Genomic DNA, 17,593 nt, shown 5'->3' on the forward strand with positions numbered 1-17,593 from the left:
TACAATGCAAATCTAGACAAAAAGATCCACAGAACACAATGATGTTCCCAGAAGTTAGAGTTTTGTATGAAAGAAACAATCTTGATGAATGAAAGCTGTGCTTGGGCAGAGTCGAGGGTAATAATGTCTAGTAAATAGCTTAGGAGTAAATGCTCATCCGTATAGTAAAGAAACTTTTATCACTACAGTTATGGTTGAGATCTAAAATATCCCCCCCAATTCTCAAGTGTGAGGATGGTGATGGGACCATGGGGGTGCTATACTCATCAATGGACTCATCTATGGATGAGTTCGGTAGCTCAGTGTGCTGTTAGGAGGTGGGTAACATCTTATCCCTTGCTCTTGCCTTTATTTTCTGCTTCCTGGCTGACATGGGTTGAGCAGTTTTTTGTCCACCACGCTCCTGTGCTATCCTGTTTCTGTCTTGGAATCAACCGACCATGGGCTGAAACTATGAGCCCAAACAAACCTCTCTTCCTTTAAATTGTGGGAGTAGGGTAGTTCATCCAGTGGCAAGAAAGTGACTAAAACTACTTCAAACTATATCCACATGCACACAAAACAATTTCAGGTTGATGAAATGTGAAAAACCAAAACTTTAAAATATTTGGAAGGAAAGCAATAGAGAGTATGTTTATGACATTGGGATAGGGAAGGATTTCCCAAGCAAAACACAAGATCACAGGGAAATGTTCATTAATTCAACTACATTTTAAAATATATCAAAGGACACATATCTATACAGTTACATTCATTTGTAAACATTTATTGAGCTGTACCAGTGAGATTTGTGCACTGTGTCTATAACACTTTAATTTAAAAATTAAAATGTAAAAGAACATATTAACAGACAAGGCATAGAATAGGAAATCTGAATGGCCAGTGAAAATTAAAAAATGTTCAGTCTCACTAGTCACATGGAAATGGAAATGAAAATCATAATGGAGATATATGTTTTACACACTTAGCAAAGTTTCATAAATCTGGCAAAATCAGTAATTGGTGAGACTGTAGAACATCAGAAACCTTTACACATTGCTGATAAAAACAAAAATTGGTAAAGATTACAGGTTCGCAGGGAGACCTGAAGCATTGTTCAGAATAACAAAGTAAAAAAAAAACTGTAAGTGCAACCAACAAAAGAAAAGATTAGTAAATTATAGTAGAACTACAATATTATATGACTGAGAAAATAAATGAAGCAGAGCTAAACATTCCAACATGGATACATCTCGCATTATAATGTTAAGCAGAGAAGAATAATTTACATAAGAATTATAAAAAGAAATATTGATTTTGGGTAATAGCCGGCTGTATCTTAACTGAGAGTTTATCAGAATCCTTTAGGGGAGTCAGGAGGCCAGGGCCTGAGAGAATCCTAAAAAATATCAGACTCGCCACAGTTGGAATTCCTGGTAGGGCAATATGTAAGCCAGGTACTGAACATCAGGCAGCAATATGGTTTATATCTTCTACAGAATTTCTCTCTCACCTTGACCAACCTCCAGCTGTCAGGAATAGGTTCTATCAGAACATATTGGGGAGGGAGAGGATGTGTGCCCTTAGCTAACCCAAGGAGGAAGGGAATATATTCAAACTTCATCTGTATGTGATTCAAAGAAGCCAAGTACAGATAGACACTGTGCCAGGTTCACCCAGCCATTTTTAGTTCAAAATGATAATAACATATGTGCCTCTTGAGTCACACTGCTCCAATCTGGCTCCCTCCAGTTCAGATTCATTTGTCATCTTCAGTGAACAAGTGTTCACACTCCTGCTGTGGTGGTAATAAGGCCACTTCCCAACAGTGTGGGATGCAAAGGAGGAACCCAGGGATCTGAATCCTCTTTCATTTTCAGTCAGTCCCCTTTAGCTTAGTACCTCTGTCCTCACTATCCTCTGCATCCTTGATGTCACCAATTTTGAGGAGTGTGTGCTATAAATCCTGTTGATGCTCCTCCCTCCCTTTTCCAGTGTTCATTTTGGATTTGCCTTTCTCAGATTTACTAAGTCCATTCCCACACATGCATCTGATTTTCCCTTCAAAAATACTGTTGTGGTGGCTCCCCATTGGCATATAAAACAAAATACAAATGATGCCTGGATGTTAAAAAAAAATCAACCAAGAAATGTCTGGTACATATGATTTTGGGGTGGACTTTTTACTGTTCAGTTGGGGACACAATCATATTTTTTTAATCATTGTAAGTTTATGCTTTAAATTTTAAAATCCTGTATATGTGCCTCAAGTGTAAGTTTAAGAGAGATTGCAGTTATATGTGGGTATTGAAACCACCATACTTACCTACCAGTTTATATAATAAGATTACTGTTTAATTGTTTATATCTTTTATATATCTTAGATATCAACATAATTGATAAATAAAAAGGATCAGATGCCAGATATAGTTATGAAAGTATCATCCTGCCTCTGTATACATAGAGGCCATAAAACTTTAATCTATGCATAGACAGGGCAGAAGCAGAGTTTTAGACCATAAAGTTCATCGCTTTCCCTCTTATTTTCAATAACAGGACACTGTTCAGAGTTGACATGATTTGCCCATGAACATTAGTGCCAGAATTACACCTGAAAAATCTCCTGATTATAAGTCAGAATTATTTTGTTAGAGACCTCAATTTAGTTTTTTCTTTTCTCATGGTATGGTAGTTCAGTTCAGTTATTATGAATAAGGCAGTCAGATAAAAGAAAAGAGCCCACATGAGTTTAGATCTAATTCAAGCTGCTGGATAAGCTTAGAGATGCAAAAGTCAGCACAAGAAAAATAATAAAAAGCTACCAGAAAAAGGGAGATGAAGACCTACCCTCCAGGAAGAAAATATGCTAAGCTAGTTGACAATTCTTCCCTACCTCTGGACCTAGTCTTCAACAAGACTTCAAGAAAACATTAGAAATGTGAGGTAATGAGTTTGTCCTTGAACTTTTTTGAACTCATTTCCTTAGAACACCCCAACTAACACCACCATGCACAGCCTATCTATTTAGGGCCAAGACAAAGAAAGCATGTTGGACTTCTTTCCCCTCTTGGGTACACACAAGAGCTTTTTTTTTCTTATGGTTTCCAATAAACACTCCCCTAAATTCCTCCTTTTGTCCTCAAATTTATTCTTCAATTTCTGGAGACAAAGAACTTTTGAGTTTATGTAAAATTAACTGTTTCAGCAGTAGACAAATCTTTTCCCAAAAATATTTAATTATTCTATTTAGTTTTTCCCTATTGATAACATTTAAATCATTCAAACTTCTTGTAGATGTCAGTCATCACATCTCTAACAAGAGAAACTTAATGTATAACATGCATTAAAACGGTAACCCAACTAGATATTTTTGTGTGAGATGTGGGGAAAATCCTGATCAGTTCCCATGTTCAGTTAATCTGGACTAGCTCAGGTTTTCTCCCTTGTATCACCACTTAACCAGTCCACAGTTTGCTAAGGACTGGGATGTTTCACTTGACAAAAGGCACAAGACATTGAGTTGCTCATAGTTCTACAGATGTCTTCAATTTTATGCTGGCTTAAATATCTTTTCTCCTAGGGGATATGGGCAATATCCCCTCTGATTTTCCACACTGCTTTGGGGCACAGTCATTTTAGGGGTTAAGGAAGCACACATCCCCAAAAGGGATTCAGTTGTGAAAGTTATTGCACTGAAGCAAAGCTGCCTCCCCTTCTTTGCAAACCAATGTGTACCATAGCTTAGAAGGTAATTATGCAATTTTTTTGAGACATTAAGCATAAAAGAGGCAGAGTTTTCAAAGCAAAACACACAATGTGATAGTCTGCATATCCGAGTTTTAAAATTATCCCACAGAATTCCATAAAATGTCCTAATATACACACACAAAGCTAGCTACTAGAAAAGTATTTCTGAAGAAATGAATTTTCCAGAATGTTTTTCCTTGTTATCTTTTTTTTTTTCCACAGAAAAAATTTAAATCTCCTTATTCACTTTCACTTTAGAAATCTAAACAGAATTTATAAGTACTGGAGTGAAAAAGCATATAGGACAAACTGAGGGAGACTGTTGTTCTAAATTTAGCAACAGCAAAACTGTCTGCAAACATATCATTCTCTACTACTGTATTGGTAGATCTTGAGCAATGCCTGGAGTGAGATTAAATATAATCCTTAGATTGAAACAACCAGAATACAAGATGATTCCCAGAGCCTTGATTTATTATTTTAATATAGTGATAAGGTACTGCTTGTGTAGTCCAGAGTCACCAGTCGCAGGACAGAAGGTGAATAGTTGGAGAGCAGTAGTTTGCCTCTGAAATTTTCTTCTTCTCAAAACCATTAAGACATGTTAAGGATGCTGCAAAATTCAGCCTTGTGCTTTCTCTTAATGTGTCATGTTCAGCTCAATGTCCCCAATGTCCGTCCTTCTCCTGAGAATGGAGAACATTTCTTTCATGAGAGTCTTAGCAAAAGGAAAAACAAAAGCTAGGGAATAGGGCCGGGGATACAGTTCAGTAATAGAGCACTTGTCCACCAGGCATGAGGCCTTGAAATGGTCATCTTTTAAATCCACGGTGTTATGTGGGAAGTTTCATCGTGGCATATCATGTGGGGAATATTCAGTTATTTTCAGAATGGGGAAAAATGTGGCCCAAGTCAATAACTTTTATTACCCATCATCTCGTCCTATCCCAGGGCTGGACCCCTCGGAATATAATCACTCCATATCAATATTTCAGTAATCTAAAAAGAAGTGAGGAAGACAAAACTTTGGAGGTTATCTAACACATCTGCCATGGTGGGCCAGTCCCGGAGATATCAACCCACTGCTGCCGCACAGAATTCCATGCCATTTACAAATCTAAAAGTAAAGCCAAAATCCATTTGAAATTGTTGGAAGATGTCCTACATTAAGCTTCTACAATGAATAAAATACAATTTATAGCCATGTTATAACCAGTCCCTCTTTTAAATGTCTACTATAAAGCCAAGTTCTTATAATTAGACCAACAAAAACTACTACAAAGATTACTAAGATAAGGTCTGGAGTGTAGCTTAGTAGTAGAGAGCTTATCTGTGTGTGGAAGGGCCCGGGTTGAATCCCCATACTGGAAAAAAAGAGAAAGGAAGAAAGGAGGGAGGGGGGAGGGAGGGAGGAAGGAAGGAAGGAAGGAGGAAGGGAGAGAGAAGAAAGAAAAAGAGGAGAGAAGAGAATGGAAGAGAAGAGAAAGAAAAAGAAAACTAGGGTAAGTACCAAGAAACTTGAAGTCTTTGTCTCACTTCTTCTATGCACTAATGCTGAAACTCTGGACAAATCATTTTTTCACCACCTATGAAACTGTACTTGTAACAAATGTTCCTCCTTCCTGAGACTAATAGGAAGATAATATCTGTAATAGAGCCTTGATCTGCAAAATAAAATCCAAGTTATTCTTATTTTGGATACAGAAAGCCTAAAAATAAATAAATACTATATTGTTCTAACATATTCAAATAATTGGTCCAAATTCTGTTGTTGTCAGACTTTTATTCGGCTGTTTATACAAGAGGTAGACAAAATTGAAAAAAGTCACAAGAAGAGTAATAATAAAAGCAATAAAGGAGACGGCTTTGACAAATGTATTATGCTAAAAATTGCTGCAAGACATGAAAGAGTGATGCTAATCTAGATAGCTACAAGACACAAAATCCCCTTTCTGCACTATTTTAAACTAAAGCCTTATGAGAGAGCATGATGTTAAACAAAGAACATATGGCATTATAAAAATGAAGTATCAGAAAACTCGAATAGCTAAATGATTTCCATGCTTAGAAATAAAGTATATTAGCCAGTAAGTGGATCCCATTGTCAAGAGAGAGTATGCAGATCTCTCTAAGGGTCAAAATGTTCTCTTTTGATTCTCTTTCAAACTAAGAGGCTAGACATCAGAAGTTTTAAGTCCTTGATCTAATTCTGAAACTTTTGGGTCCCTGGGGCTAACCATTGAACCTCAACAGTCAGTTTCATCTTCTCTCAGCAAGGACAACTTGTCTCCAAAGGCAAACATCAATCTTAATATTTTTCATATCCAGTTTGTTGAAAATCCATTTGGCACATCTTAAAATAGCAGCTATTATCTATTTTCCTGTTTAAAAATATGAAAAGATTCAGTTAGTCTGAAAAAGGTAAAGACTAAGAAGACATGGCAGTTGATGAATTATACAGTAAATTAAAAAATTACTTTGCTCCTACGTATTAGGATAAGAGATTCTCTTTTAAAAAAATCAAGATATACCAAAAAATACAGAAGAAAATTCTGTGTTGAACTATGTTGATTCATAGGCAAAGGGCATCATATTTCAATCACACAACTACTAGAACTTTCTAATTACCAGTCTAAATTATCAGTTCCTCTAGAGCTGGGCCTTAGCCACTATTGTATCCCAAGGACTCAGGATAGTAGCAGGGACACGGAAGGTTCTTGGCGAACATAAATCTCTTGTGGTGTCTTTCTAAGGCTCACTTCTCTGTTGGATGATCTAAACATGAAAAATTTTTTTTTTCCAGCATAGGAAGACTGCATGATACCTTTATGTTCTAGGGGTAACTAGAGAAAAGGAAAGGAACAAATAGCTACACATATTCCAATCACCTCCTATCTTATTTGTTCCCTCTTTGCATGACAATGATACTTCACTTCTGAGTCTCTGTGACTCAGAAAAACAGCAGTCCTGAAAGGATGAATCGTGGAATTTGGGGAGGACATCTCAGACATTATTTTCTTAATTTCTGAAGACAAGTAAAAGTCTTTAGATTACATTTATTATCATCAGTTCAAACTATAAACACTATTCTTACCCAAAATAACTACCCTAAATAACTTCCACATTAGAAGTATTATTCATGATTAAAATATAAGGGCACAACTTAGCAAAGACTTGATTTGAGGAAAGTCTGAAAGAATTTTAAAAGACATAAAAAGAGATCTACATCCATAAAAAATAAATCACATATACATCTTGTATGTATATATACCATGTATGCAGATATAACATATCTATATAACAACTATATAAACAACTTACAATATAAATTATGGCTAGAATGCTGTGGATAAGGGCTGAGACTGAGTTTGGTAGTAGAACATATGCTTAGCATGCATGAGACCACAGGTTCAATTCCTAGCACCAAAAAAAAAAAAAAAGGAATGCCAATGACATCAGTAAAACAAACTCTCAGTAGGAGCAGTAGTTAATAAGCCAGTGGTTCTCAAAGTATGATCCTTAGAAGAGCAACATCAGTGACTCTGGAAAGATACATTGTCAGATCCCAGATCCCAGACCTACTGGTTTAGAAGTTTTGGGAATGGCCACTATGTGTACTTTCACTGGTCCTCCAAGTGATTCTGATGCAGCCTACTGTTAGGGAAGAACTGCTCTAATCTGTACATATTATCATCTCTACTTTACCAATGAAAGAACATGAGCTTATACATTACCCAAATAGGAAAGCCTGGAACAAGAGCTAAGCTTTATGACTAAATCATGTGTTCAGTATTAGATGGAAAATGACTTAAGAATCAGAAAATACGATTCCTAAGATCAATACGTTTTTAGCTAAAGTAGAAAAAAATCATTTAAAATATCCTGGGCCTTGTGGACTTTCACTGTGATACAAGGATACTCTTAAAGATGTTGGTGAGATCCTGACCAAGTTGGATTTATTCCAGGGATGCAAAGATGGTTCAACATACACAAGTCAATAAGTGTAATACACTATATTAACAAAGACAAGGACAAAAACCATATGATCATCTTGATAGATGCAGAAAAAGCATTTCACAAAATTCAACACCCATTCATGATACAAACCCTGCAAAAAATTGGAATAGATGGTCTAGATCTCAATTTAATAAAGGCTATCTATGAAAAACCAACAGCCAACATCATATTAAATGGCCAAAAACTGAAAACTTTCATGTTAAAATCAGGAACAAGACAAGGATGCCCACTATCACCAATCCTCTTCAATATAGCTCTGGAAACATTAGACACAGCAATTAGACAAGAGAAAGAAATTAAAGCAATAAAGACAGGAAAGGAAGAAGTTAAATTGTCATTATTTGCTGATGCTATGACACTCTACATTGAAGACCAAAAAAACTCCACCCAAAGACTTCTAGACTTAATTGACAGACTCAGTAGAGTAGCTGGATACAAGGTCAACACCCAAAAATCAATAGCCTTCTTGTACACAAATAACAGACTCACTGAGAGAGAAATAAAGGAAAAAGTTCCTTTTACAATAGCATACAAAAAAATGAAATATCTAGGAATCAATCTAACAAAAGAAGCAAAAGAGTTCTACACTGAAAACTATAGCACTCTGAAAAAAGAAATTGAAGAGGATATAAGAAAATGGAAAGATATCCCCTGCTCCTGGGTAGGAAGATTCAACATAGTGAAAATGGCCATACTACCAAAACTGCTATACAGATTCAATGCAATGCCGATTAAAATTCCAACACTATATTTCACAGAACTAGAAAAAAGAATCCAAAAATTCATTTGAAACCAGAAGAGACCTAGAATAGCAAAAGCCATCCTAGGCAACAGACACATGGCAGTGGGTATAACAATTCCCAATTTGAAACTATACTACAAAGCCACTGTGATAAAAACAGTATGGTACTCGAAAAGAAACAGACCTGAGGATCAGTGAAACAGACTGAAAGACACAAAAACAAACCCAGATGCACTCAGCTACCTCATCTTTGACAAAGGAACTGACTATCCTCAGTGGAGGAAAGATAGCCTCTTTAATAAATGGTGTTGGAAAACTGGATTTCAACCTGCCAAAGATTAAAACTGGACCCTTATCTTTCACCATGCACTAAATTAAAATCCAAGTGGATTAAAGATCTAAATATTAAAACAGAAACATTAAACTTGCTGGAAGGTAAGTTAGGCAGAACTCTGGAAGACATTGGCATAGGAAAAGACTTTATGAACAAATCCTCAGTAGCACGGGAACTAGCAGAAAGAATCAACAACTGGGATCTCATCTTATTAAAAAGCTTCTGTACTTCAAAAGAAACCATCAACAGAACTAAGAGATAACCTACAATGTGGGAAAAAATTTTTACCAGCTTTCCTCAGACAAAGGACTATTATCAACAATATATAAAGAACTCAAAACAATCAGCCCCCCCAAATATAAAGACCCGATTCAAAAATGGGCATCCGAAATGAACAGACATTTATCAGACAAAGAAATAAAAGCAGCAAGTAAATATATAAAAAAATGTTCCACATCACTGATCATTCAAGAGATGCACATGAAAACAACACTGAGAGTCCACCTCACCCCACAATGAATGACTGCTAACAAGAAATCACACAATAACAAATGTTGGCGGGGTTGTGGGGAGAAAGGAACCCTTCTCCATTGTTGGTGGGAATGCAGACTGGTGCAACCACTATGGAAATCAATATGGAGATACCTCAAAGAGCTTGGACTGGAGGTTCCATTTGACCCAGCCATCCCTCTGCTGGGTATCTTTTCAAAACAACTAAAAGAATCATATCACAGAGAAGTATGCACACCCATGTTTATAGAGACACAATTTGTAATAGCTAAAACTTGGAAACAGCTCATTTGCCCATCAGTTGGAAACTGGATAAAGAAGATTTGGTTTTTCTATAAAATGGAACATTACTCAGCCATAAAGAATGAAAAAATAGATTCATTCATAGGAAAATGGATACATATTGAAGATATACTCCTAAGTGAAATAAATAAGTCACACATGTGTAAATACCGAATAGTTTCTCTGGTGTGAATAATCTGCAATAATACAGAAGATCCTAGTAAGATTACTGACATTGAGAAATGGGAAGAAAGGAGCTAAAGGTGTAGGGAAGGTGTGATGGGCAGGGGAAGGGTAAAAAGGGAAAAGAAAAAAATGTGAGATAATGAAAAGATGGAAATAAAGTGGTTGTAGATGGGGAGAGGAGGAAGGGGTGAAGGGAGGGCAGGGACAAGGGGAAACAAATGAGAACCAAGACTTGTCATGTAGAGGTACAAGATCCCAACAATGAATGTAACTGTACTGTATACCTAAAATGTACCAATAAACTCAAAACTACATGTATTTTAGTCAATCTTTATGACAGGGGAATCCAAAAGTAGTATGATTTTCCTTTCTTCCTCCTTATCTCATCAATTATCTTATTATTCATATTTTTCCCATTTGGATATTGGTATTAGAATTATGTATTTTAAAGTAGCAAAAGGAAGAGATGCTTGAGAACAGCAGTCTTCATAGAATGCAGACCAGGGTCTTCAGAAATACAGTTACTATCAAATTCAAATTATCTTACTAAATTGATTCAGATTGAACATTAATATTACAAATGTCTAATCATTATTACATTCAAAGTCAACTGCCCCAATTTATCTAAGGTGTGTTATACTGAGGCAAGGATTTTCTTAAATGTTTAAGTGAACTAAAATGTAAAAAAAGAGAAAAAAAACAAGTAAACTATGGTGTGGAAAGTATTATACTTTATTGACCGAATGCTATGAGAAAGTCACATTCAGTGGCCAGGCTTGGTGGCACAGCCACCATCTCAGCTCAAGAGTTCACTATCAGCCTGGGCAACATAGTGAGACCCCACCTCTGAAAGTAAAACACACCACGAAAAGCTAAAAAGGACTGCCGTCCTTTTCAGGGAGTGCTTAAAGTTCAACAAGAAATCGGTTGAGAAGGTTTACAATGGAGAGAGATTTGGGGTCAGATAACATTTCTAAAATCTAAAATCAATATGCTCTTAATTAAAACACCAGTCTCCCAAGAAGATTCTGAAAGTCAGTAAACAATGTTTTTTAACTAAACTGGATCACATCCCAGAAAGTCAGCCAGACTAGGAGTGTATAGGATGAGGCAAAAACAGTAAAAAACTTTCAAAAGCAACTTATTATTAGAGTAGGGGAAGCATGGAGATGGGTGGAGAGGGCAGAGAACAAAAGAAAACTGCCAGTTTGCATTTTGCTGTGGCCTAGAAATCAGACATAATCACTTTAGACGAATTTGTTTAGTGGCCATTCTTCCAGTTGCATAACTTAAGCATTTGCAAAGGTAAAAACAAAGTCTAGACAACCTAACTTGCTCTTATGGGCAATGAAGGTTTCTGAGGAGGACACAAAGAATACAAATCCTCAGCAGTCAAACTTGAAAATGTCTTCAGCACTTTTCCATGCTCACTCCAGCAAAATTAAATGAAATGAATGTGTGATTTTTGTTTCAATGTGCTTTATCAGGACAGATTCTATTATATTTCTGAACTTAAAAGATATGTGAAGGTTATGTATCTACACAAAGAACCCAAGGAATTTGCAAACATCAAGATGATTGTAAAATGGCTTGATGACATCTCAGAAATTGGCCAGACAATACCCTTTACAGGCTCAATGCTGTAGAAGGAGAAAGGTAAATGCCTACAAAAGATTGCTTTGAGAAGAGTGCTCCGGCATCTTAGTTGAAAAGAGTTTCTCAAGGAACTGATTTTGTAAGATTTGTTTCACCACAGTCAGCAATTCAGGCACTCTGAGGCCTCTGCAACCTGGAACCAAGTGTGCCCAGCTATTGCTGTAGCTGACAGTAGACCTTGACATTATCCTCGTGGTTTCTCAAACATACATATATGAGTTATAGCATTGCAGAGGCTGTCACTCAGATTTCAGAAGATCTGGGAGGCCAGGCCATATACTCCTGAGAGAGCAGTATGTAAAGCTGTGGGAGTGATGCTAAAGGTATAGTGGAGACACCAGGAAGTTGGGGGATGACAGGAATGTGGAATGTCTGCCGAGGAAAACCACAGGCAGCAAATGGAGCCCACCCAAAATAGAGGCCATGAGAGCTGCAACACACAAGGCCACAGGGGCAGGGCTGCCAAAGCTCTTTGGAGTTCACATCTCACCACAACTTGCCCCAGGTGCCGGGCATGCAGCAATAGAATTTAATGTTTTCCCTGATGAGTTTTGGTCTTGCTTTGGTCTGTTTTCTATTCCCTTTTCTGCCTTTTGGAATGGAAACATTTACCCTCTGCCATTGTATGATGGAAATATTCAACTTTTTAAAAAAATGTTTCACAGCTAAGCATTGGCTTTAAGTCTCAGAAGAGTCTTTGGACATGGACTTTTCAGCAGTATTGATACTGTTAAATCTTTGGAAACTCTTAGAGATTGACGAAATCATTTTAGATAATGAGATGGGCATGAGCATTTTTCGAGTCAAGGGAGGAATGTTGTGGTTTATATCTAAAATGTCTCACAAAAGTCTTATATTCGAAGATGGGGCCTGGTCAAAGGGGCAAATCATTGGGGCCTGAGTTGGAAGAGTGTAGTCTCATCCTCAGCTCCTTCCCTGTCTCTCTGATTCCTGGCTGCCATGGCATAAACAATTTTTTCTGCTGAGCCTTTCCAACATGCTGTATGTGGGTGGAGCTGGCCAGTCATGTACAGAACTCACTAAAATGGTAAATCAAAATAAACCTCTCCTCTCAGTTCTGTTGTGTCAGGTATTCTGTCCTGACATGTAAGTGACTAATATAACACCTCTCTGAATTCCTCAAGATATGGTTTTTGCATAACCAGGAATAACTACCTGGGGACGCTTCACAGAAATACAGGTTCCTGTGATCCACCCTAGAGTTTATGGATTAGAATCTCTGAAAGTCCAACAACCTGTTTTTTTGTTTTGGTTTTGGTTTTGGTTTTGGTTTTGGGGGTGGGGTACTGGGGATCAAACTCAGGTCCTTGAGCTTGCGAGGTTGGCAGCAGAACCACTGAGCTAAATCCCCAGCTCCCAAGAACCTATTTTTAAAAATATATCTCCTAGGAAATCCTAATGCATTGTGGATTTAGGGATTATTTGTTTGGAACTGCATGGCTTTAGATCCTAGAAGAATGCATGTATCAGTTCTACTTACCAGATACAGTCTCTCTTCCTGCAAGAAAGCATTTGGTAAAGTCAAGACCATGTGTTTACAGCTTTGTGAGTCCTGTCCTTGGTGAGCAAGATTTGGAATCATGAAAGCTAGGCTCATTTTGAGATCCTGTTGAAGTAGTTTCTGAAAGACTGGGTGAACACATTGTAGGTTCAAGGTAGCCAGTGGATTGAAAATGATAGGGATGAAGAGGACTTCAGTTTCTTTTGTTGAACTTCTAACATCACATTTATAATCCCCATTCCATATTAACACCAGTCTCTCTGCAACTTTTGGTGAACCCAATAGAAAATCTATTAACTAATACTAGCTAGTTTTGAGCATTTTTAAGTCGATCTCTCTCTTTCTCTCCCCACCGTCTCTCTCCATTACACACACACACACACACACACACACACACACACACACATTGTGCTTTCTCCCATACCATCATCAAGCCAAGATTCATAGTGTATTTTTCTTAGATATCTCAATAATCTAGAACAAGGATTTTTAATTAATGATTCACTATTAATTTCTGTCAGTTCTGGATATTTCAAATTTTTCTGATGTGTACATTTTTGCTTTCACTCCTCTCCCTCCATTTCTCTTTCTTCCTATCAAATATGTCATAGTTTTGTTCTATTATTTCCTAGCTTATACTTTTACTTTTTCTAATAGCATTACAGCATTTTCTTCATGATCATGGTATCTCCCTTGCCAGGTAAGTATTTTTACAGCATTTTCTTACACTAAGGGAGAATACCTAAATATGAAACAGATGAATAAGTACATCATGGACAACAAAACTTGCAGATATAAGAGAGAAAAAAGCAGAGTATGCATATGTTTGTGGTTGACAAAGCATATCTAAATGCATGGGAGAGGATTAATATGGAACCTGGACCCTACACATGTACAGAAGGGAATTGTCTAGTCGTTACATAAGCAATGGAGAATTCCAGGATGACTCTCAACCTCTTTGGCAGACAAATTACCCTCAACTGGATGATTAGGGTTGAAAACAATTGATGCCAGGTGGGTGAAAGAAAAAGTTGATTCCATTTAATTTACTACTCCATTTATTTCTGGAATGAAACAGACAAATGGATATGTGTCATTGTTTTCCAGTTGTTTGCAAGGCTGTCTGTGGATATTGGTATCAAAAACATTTTCAGTCTTAGTAAGAGCAATCCTTTATACAAGAAATAATGTAGACCGCAGATGAGAACCAGTGCAGAAAGCATTAATATTACAACATTTCAAATACTGAAAAGAAAGGTAAATATGAAAAAAATAATGGTTTCAGAGGATGCCAATCATGAGATCTTATATTAAAGTGAAAAAAATACCACTATTTTGAGTCAGTAATGCTGTTATTCATAAAGCTTTGGTCAATAACCACTTTTCATATAAAGCATTTTATTTTTTCCCTCTGGGAAAGTTTTCATTTTTACATTTGTCATATAATCCATTGATTTGATAGTTGCTTAACTAATTTTCTTCAAAATAGAGTAGGAAGTCCTCTTTGGGCAAATGGTAAACCCATCTTTGGCTGAAACTATTGCCTTCTGCTAAATCATAATGTGGATCCTGACTTTTGACCACTTTTGAAGAGAAACCAAATCAAGACAGAAAAATCTGATATTGCTAAAGAGCACAAAAAATTTCTTGGCAAAGTCAGATGAGAAAATAGAATTTATGAACTCCCAGTGCTGACATTTTTAATCACTGCCTCTGTCCCTTATTTGGAGAACATTATTAGAATTTTTATAAATGTGGAAAATTCTGGTATTTGCTTGCTTTTTCCCATGTCCAAATCAATGGTGAAAAGTGGTGTGCACTAGGAGTCAAAGGTTTAGATTTGTTTTGTTTTGTTTTGTTTTTGTTTTTTTGGTACCAGGGATTGAACTAGGGTCCTTGCGCTTGCAAGGCAGGCAGTGGAACCACTGAGCTAAATCCCCTGCTCTAAAGGTTTAGATTTTTTTTAAAAAAACTTTTCGTAATGGAAGTTTTCCATGAATCTTTTTTCCTCTCAATATTGGGAATCAAACCAAGGGTGCAGCCTTTTCGAATTTTTATTTAAAACAGAGTCTTGCTATGTTGCCCAGGCTAGCCTGGTACTTGTGATTTTCCTTCTTCATTCTCCCAAGTAACTAGGATTACAGGCATACACCACCATACCTGGCTCAATCAGCTTCAAGAATTCCAAACTCATGATCTATTTCATTTCCTTTCTATCCACTGAATTCCTTCCTTCCATATAATTTTGAAGCAAATCCTTCACATCATACCACTTCATTCATAAGTAGCTCAGCACGTCTCTAAAAGATTAGTCTTTCTAAAAAACATAACCATAATATTATCTTATCTAGAGCATTTGGTAATAGTCAACACTCTCCTATATAAAATTAGGGTTTAAAATTCTGTTTCATCAATATATTCATCGTTAAAAGTTTGTTTGAATCAAAATCCAAGTAAATTCCCCTCATTGTAATTCACTACATTTCTTAGGTCTTTAAATTTCTACTTTTCCCCTGCTTCTATTTGCTCTTTTTATCTTTGCAATCTATTTGTTGAAGAACTCAGGTCATTTTTCCTATGGACACAGATTGGATTTTGCTGATTGACACTGTGTGGTATTACTAACACATTCTTCAACTCTCTTTTTAAATTTGTTGTCAAGTGACGACGGTATGAGGAAGACTAGTAGAGAAGAGTACGGAATAAGAGGAATAAGGAGAGAAGGCTCAGGGGGATAGTGACATGGAAAAGATCAAAGTATATAATGTGCATGTACAAATATGTCAAAATGAAAGCCACTGCAGTGGTATGTGGTTAACAAATGCATTTGTTTTATAAACAATTTGGTTCACAAACAGAAGCATTTGGAGAATTTTTGTTTTAAAAATTTTTCAAATATTTGTTTTGCAAACCCCACGTCGGGTGACAGACATGACTGAGGTCTTTTTTCCCATACAAACAAAAAACGTGGCCATCTTTTCCAAAACTGAAGCACCAATGTATTCTGTGTAATGAATATATATTAATATTTAAATACTGAAAGAAATATAGATAAATGTGTACCAAAATCTAACAAAATTGAAAAGATTCAAATGTGGTAACCTTCAGCAATGATACAGTGGTACCTCAGTTTACCAACTTAATTTGTTGCACAATTTTGATTGAGAACAAAATTGGTCATGAACTGAATCAAATTTCCCCATAAGGTTCAATGTAAATAAGATTAATCTGTTCTGAACCTTATGTATTTTTTAACCACAAAAAAAAATGTAGAGCAAAGTACAGTACAGTACAATGTAGTGTGAAAAGAGAAAACACTAACCCTGCTTGAGGCGACTTCTGGCTTGGAGGACAGGAAGGTGGGTGAGCAGGAGGTCATTGTTTGGAAGGTGAGTCCTCCTCCATAAGGACATCCAAGAGATTGTCAGTGGTTTCCTCTCCTCTTTGTCTCAACTGCCTGAAAGGTGCCTTCTTCTGATGGACAATGCCCTGGCACACCCTCCAGCCTTGGTGGATGATATGGTCACGGAGTATGATGAAAAAATCTAATGTCACTTGTTTTCTCCTGCATTACATAACCATCTGGAAATGAGAGACCACATTATCATTAATCAGATTCGACACTGTTCATTACAGTTATGTTGGAGTGTTGCTCCTCACAGAAACCCCAGCATTTATTCCATTTTTCCATAATTTTGTTTGTTTGTTTTAGGTTTTTGAGACAAAGTCTTGCTATGTAGTTCTGGCTGGTCTCAAACTTACTATGTAGCTGGGGCTGGCCTTGAACTCATACTGAGTACTGGGTTGCAGGTGTATGCCACCACATCTGGATTCTACAATGTATTTTACCACATCATTGCTAACCTCCTCCCTGTGTTTCTCCTCCTTAGTGGAATGCTCCACAGATGCCTTGTGCTGCTCACTCTGGAGTTCGACAAGTTCTTTCGTCATCAGTTCCTCTGAATGGTCCTCACCAAGCTCCTCTATGTCTGCCCCATGAATGCTCAGACCCAAACTCTAGTCCACAGACACAATCTCCTCCACTACCTAGGCAGCAAACCCTTCAGAGTCCTGTTCAGTGACACATTCCAGCCAGTTTCCTCCAGGCTATTTAAAATCCAGTATGTGACATCTACCTAGGCTTTGTCAATGAGGTTGATGCAGTGGACAGCATTGAAATGTTTTTTCCAGAACTCATTCAGAGTCAAGGACATCTCTTCAGAGGCATTAAAACACCTGGAGAAGAGAGCCTTTGTGTACAGCTTCTTGAAGTTGCAGATCTCTTGCTGGTGCATGGGCTGCAGAAGAAGCGTCACACTGGGGGGAAGGAACTTGACCTTTATGAAGTCATATTTAGTGTCCATATCATCCACCAAGGCTGGAGCATGTGCCAGAGCACTGTTCAGACAGGTGGCTGTCAGAAAGATATGTCTTAACAGCTGTGTGAACACCTTGTACAGCCATTCCATGAACAACTGCCTTGTAACCCAAGCCTTTGCTTTGGCCCTCCACATGACAGGCAGTTTGGCTTTGTTCACATTCTATTCCTTGAATACTTGAGGGGTCCAGGAATGGTGAATCAGTATTGGCTTAATCTTCAGAATGGTGCTAGTGTTTG

General features: G+C 37.2%; 1 long non-coding RNA gene across 1 annotated transcript; it reads right to left on the minus strand.

The window, feature by feature from the left end:
• Positions 1-4,196: 4,196 nt before the first annotated feature.
• On the minus strand, positions 4,197-17,247 carry LOC104874115. The gene is made up of 3 exons (XR_783661.1): positions 17,112-17,247; positions 16,298-16,557; positions 4,197-4,412 (listed from the first exon to the last, which is right to left on the minus strand). It is a non-coding gene; the product is annotated as an uncharacterized LOC104874115 (long non-coding RNA).
• Positions 17,248-17,593: the final 346 nt, after the last annotated feature.

The sequence above is a fragment of the Fukomys damarensis genome, unplaced genomic scaffold, assembly GCF_012274545.1.
Source record: "Fukomys damarensis isolate Sample0158 unplaced genomic scaffold, DMR_v1.0_HiC HiC_scaffold_20, whole genome shotgun sequence".
In the NCBI taxonomy this organism is placed as follows: Eukaryota; Metazoa; Chordata; class Mammalia; order Rodentia; family Bathyergidae; genus Fukomys; species Fukomys damarensis.